We start from the raw sequence: 5,789 nt of genomic DNA on the forward strand, positions 1-5,789 counted from the left end.
TCGTACCTATCTCCGCTACAAGTACCCATGGAAGATCTTCCCAGTACCATCACAAGCTCCAACCCAGCCAACTCACCTAGCACAGCACCAGCACCGAGCCGGCTGGATTCCGATAGCAGCAGGCACCTCTTCTCTTCTCCGAGATGGCAGTTGACCGCGCCGACAAGGAGAATATGCCGCCGGCGACCGCCGCCGTCGCCCGTCCTCATGGCGTGGCCGTCAAGAGCTGCAAGCTGAAGCGGCTCGGGAGGGCGCGGAGGCGGGTGCCGCTCAGGGACATCACCAACCTCTTCGTTGCCGAGTCGGCGGTCGCCGAGTGGCAGCAGGCCCTGCTCCAGCAGTCGCACGAGGGGTCGGCGGCGGCGGAGCTGGCCGTGAAGAACGGGCCTGCCGGTGGCGTGGTACTGAAGCCTGGCAGATACGTGCTCCGGAAAGAGTTTAGATAGCTACTTACTACCGATTGTACATGGATTATACTTCTCATCTCGTTGTCCAATGATTCGTTGGACGAGATTTGGTTGGATTGGTTATAGGAAATGAGCTGCTGAACGAAAAGAAATAGAAAATATGTCAAATTGGATTCTTATCGATTAAAGGTGACATGTTTTGAGGATTTATACTTGGACCTGAGATCTGCTTTTCCCCTTCTGACATTCAGAAAATATTACCCATATTTTTCTCATGTCTTCTGTACGAAAATTTGATTGCTGCTGTGCAGCAGCGTTTCTCTTCTAGATTTGTCATCATATTTCCTTTGTGACATGTTGTCAATGGTGATATGGCATATGCACAAAGCTTTTGATTTATGTTCTTCTATTCGATTGACTTTTTGTTTTCAAATTTTACTTTGACTACCAATTGTCCAATTTGATGTATCTAAATTGGAGCCAGTAGTTGCAAGGTTTGTTAACATATTACTATGGAATAAATTACTTTCACCCCGCAAAAAAAAACATATTACACTCTTCTGCAATCTCTGTTTTTTTGTTAGTTCTCTTATATAATGAGGTAATCTTCATGGATGTGCAGCCACATTCCCCTGACAACCGTGCTCAAGCAAGAGATGTCAAGACTAACCGAGTCTATATTGGTTCTTGCACTGGTTGTAAGACTGAGGACTTCATTGCTGCTGCAAAGGTGTTCTTAGCTTGGGTAAGAGGCTTCAAACCTATCATCATGTAGCATAGTGATATATAGTCAGGATTATGTTTTAGTTTCTGCATTTTGGCATACACTGAGGTATTGGCTATGTATTTTGAAACTTACAGAGTATGATTTTTCCAGTGGTTTTGTACTTTTGTAAGTTTCTTCTGTTGTCTTCCCTCTGCACACTATGAACTTAACAGAGCAGTTGTTAAAATAGGAAGTGTTGTAGGTTTTTTGTAATTAGGCTTATTAGTGGGCTACATAAGCTTCTCCTGCAGCACTAATGAATGGGCTAGTATTATTGTCATGACAGGTTCAGTATGCACTCTGCATTCAATTGGATCTACTTTCAGGACTAACTGACAATTGTTTGGGTTAAGGGACGCACATATTGTTTTTGTTCTTACTGCAAGAGCCTAATGTAGGCCAAGTTTGGGTTCACCTAATTAGTCCTGCATACTTAGCTGACATTTCCTATTAGGTGTGGGGGCATATGTATAGCCTCCCTGTACCAGGTTCTGGTGGCAAAACATGCTCCTAGATTTTTGAAGACGTTGGTTGTGAAATTGAGATACACCAGCTAGTCCTAATTGTGGTGCTGTTTGGGTGGTCCTTGCGATACATATACACCAGCAAGTACGTATCTTCTAGTATTTCCAAATTTATTTATGTACAATGACATGCCGTCTGATATAAATGTAGAAGGGGGCTTCTATGTTTTCTGAAGTGTTAAGATCGGTTGATTCTCTATAGATAAGACATTTGACCTCGAATACATATAAATAGCTTTTCAAACAAGCAGTTCTTTAACTGCCATGGCTTCACATTGTTGGCTAATTTTGGCTGCCATCTCACGTAGGTTTTTCAGTTACCATATGGAATTGCTAGTCAAAGCCACCAGTTTGTTCTAGGTTGCTGTTCTTAGCCATAATGAAAAAAATAGTAGTACAAAATGCTCTCTATTAGTTTTGATATCTATTTGGCATGCTTTATTAGCACATCATTCTTACTGGGGACACACTTATGATGAACAATTCACTGTGGGGGGTGCATCACCATGTTTTTTTTGTGGTATTGGAGATAAAGAACTTACATGGATGCTAAGATTGATTGGTTCAACTGTTTGTGAGTATGAAGCATGGTCATTAGTATAGATAAATGCTTGAACTTGGCTAATCCATTATCACCTGAAATGAAAATGTACTGGTGTTTTCCAACAAAAATAGTTTCTGAAAATTTGTAAAGAATTTGGCGATGTAGTAATAGATTTTTGGTCCATGTGTGATTAGGGTAGTGTGTTGTTAGGTGGTTATGTCTTGGGGTTCACAATGCCCTGTTTTCTTAACGAATCTTTTTGAATGAATTTTCTTACAATGATCACATCTTTCGTAGCATTTTTTTCAAATTGTGAATTGTAAGGTTATGATGATGCTTCGAAGATGGTCTATGTAGCACATATCACAAAGCTCAAAGCACCTGACAGTTTGATCATGATAACATGATTGTGAAGCAAAGCTGGAATGATGTGCTGGTACCAAGAGTTACGGTGTCACCATGAAAGCTTGAGACCAAAGAGAAAGGAGACAGCTAGAGAGCAGAACATTCAGAAGCGTGTTAAACATATTGCACCCGATGGTTGTCATGATTACAGAAGGCATCAGGCGCGACGGTGGAGAGATAGATTAGGTTGTTAGCATTCTCCTTTTATCTCTTTGTAACAACTCTCTCTATCTCTATCCTATCTCTTGTAGCACAGGTTGTATCTCAAACTACCAAACCTTGTACGCTATCAGGGAGGTCGCGACCCTGCTATATAAACACGGAACCGTCAACCAGAGATGGCATGACGTTAAAGCCTTTCTACATGGTATTAGAGCCTAACTCTTCCACAATACATCTAGCCTATCACCATCCACAGAAAAGCTTCCGCCATGGCCGCCTCCTCCAGCGTCGTGAACTCTGGCCTCTCCGGCCAGATCACCGAGAAGCTGACCCGCACCAACTTCATCCTGTGGCGCACGCAGATCACGCCACAGCTCCGAGGTGCGGGCTTCTTCGGCTACGTCGACGGCATCATGCCAGAGCCGGCCAAAGTCATCGTCACGAAGGACAAGGACGGGAAGCAGGAGTCTACACCGAACCCCCTTCATTCGATCTAGATCCGCGAAGATCAGCAGGTACTAGGATACCTTCTAGATAATCTCTCCAAAGAGGTACTTGTGCAGGTCACATCGATCGGCCATGCCCATGATCTCTGGACGGCGCTGTCGAGCATGTTCTCGTCGCAGTCGTTGTCTCGCGTCAACAACATACGCATCACCCTCGCCAATGCGCGCAAGGGGACACAATATGTGGCAAGCTTCTTCGCGCACATGCCTCGCGACGGCGGGCAAACCGCTCGGTGACAACGAGCTGGCCTCCTACATCACCGCCGGCCTCGACATGGAGTACCAGCCGCTCATCTCCGCACTCGACGCCCGTACAGAACCGGTCTCCCTCGACGATCTATTCGTGATGATGAGCCACTTCGTGAAGGAAATATGCCCTAGAGGCAATAATAAAGTTGTTATTTATATTTCCTTACATCATGATAAATGTTTATTATTCATGCTAGAATTGTATTAACCAGAAACTTAGTACATGTGTGAATACATAGACAAACAGAGTGTCCCTAGTATGCCTCTACTTGACTAGCTCGTTAATCAAAGATGGTTAAGTTTCCTAGCCATAGACATGTGTTGTCATTTGATGAACGGGATCACATCATTAGAGAATGTTGTGATGGACAAGACCCATCCGTTAGCTTAGCACTATGATCGTTTAGTTTATTGCTATTGCTTTCTTCATGACTTATACATGTTCCTATGATTATGAGATTATGCAACTCCCGAATACCGGAGGAACACTTAGTGTGCTATCAAACGTCACAACGTAACTTGGTGATTATAAAGATGCTCTACAGGTGTCTCCGATGGTGTTTATTGAGTTGGCATAGATTGATATTAGGATTTGTCACTCCGATTGTCGGAGAGGTATCTCTGGGCCCTCTCGGCAATGCACATCACAATAAGCCTTGCAAGCAATGTGACTAATGAGTTAGTTGCGGGATGATGCATTATGGAACGAGTAAAGAGACTTGCCGGTAACGAGATTGAACTAGGTATGATGATACCGACGATCGAATCTCGGGCAAGTAACATAGCGATGACAAAGGGAACAACATATGTTGTTATGCGGTTTGACCGATAAAGATATTTGTAGAATATGTAGGAACCAATATGAGCATCCATATTACGCTATTGGTTATTGACCGGAGATGAGTCTCGGTCATGTCTACATAGTTCTCGAACCCGTAGGGTCCGCACGCTTAACGTTCGATGACGATCGGTATTATGAGTTTATGTGTTTTGATGTACCGAAGGTAGTTTGGAGTCCCGGATGTGATCACGGACATGACGAGGAGTATCGAAATGGTCGAAACATAAAGATTGATATATTGGAAGGCTATGTTTGGACACCGGAATGGTTTCGGATAAGTTCGAGCAATTACCGGAGTACCGGGGGGTTACCGGAACCCGCCTGGGAGTCAATGGGCCTTAATGGGCCATAGTGGGAGAGAGGAGGAGGCGGCCAAGTGGGGGGTGCCCCCCAAGCCCAATCCGAATTGGGGAGGGGGCCGGCCCCCCTTTCCTTCTCCCCTTCTCCCTCTTCCTTCTTCTCCTACTCCAACTAGGGAAGGGGGGGGGGGGAACTGTAAGTGCATCTAGTGCCACTCCTAGTTGGTTTTGGAGTATTGACGACAAACTTGGTTGAGGGACTAATGTGTTTGTGAGAATTGCAGGATAACACAGGTAGTAGTCCCTCAATGATTCGGTTTTCCTACCAGAGATGACCCCTAAAAATGTATGAAGACATTGAAGTCAAAGGTGGTATGTGAAGACATTCACATTGAAGACTATGACAAGAGAAGACATTGTGTGAAGACTGTGGAGCATGAAGACTTAGATGTTTTGTCGTTCTTTTTCTTCTTTGTTGAGTCATAGGAACCACCGTACTGTTAAGTGGGGTCCAAGAGAACCAGTCAGAATGACTGAAGTGATGCTTAACCAGAATCCTATGTCTTCGAGCGAAGACAATGAGAGCAATCTTATCCAGAGTTGGATAAGTCAGCTTTGCTTGTAGCCCAAGTAAAGTTGCCGTGTGTGTTTGAAATCTGACCGTTGGAACACGTGTCAGTTCCTTAGTGACCAAGGGTCATTTCGGACAAATCAGGTCGGGTTGCCTAGTGACTATAAATAGCCCACCCCCTACAACCATAAACGGTTGGCTGCTCAGAGTTAGTGTACGACTTTTGTCGTTTGAGAGCAACCCACCTCGAAGCCTTTGAGAGAGAATTCCTTGCGAGGATAAAGCCCTAACCACCCAGAGCCAAAGAGTATTAGGCATCACTGAAGTCTTCCTGTCTGTGTGATCTGAAGACTTATTACACTTGAGGACTGTGAATCCTCCAGCCGGTTAGGCGTCGCATTCTGAGCATCCAAGAGTCATTGTGGATCGCTGGTGAACGAAGTCTGTGAAGGTTTGGGAGTCTACCTTGAAGACTTACCAGAGTGATTGGGCGAGGACTAGGTGTCCTTAGCTCA

Source organism: Triticum dicoccoides, chromosome 6A, assembly GCF_002162155.2.
Source record: "Triticum dicoccoides isolate Atlit2015 ecotype Zavitan chromosome 6A, WEW_v2.0, whole genome shotgun sequence".
In the NCBI taxonomy this organism is placed as follows: Eukaryota; Viridiplantae; Streptophyta; class Magnoliopsida; order Poales; family Poaceae; genus Triticum; species Triticum dicoccoides.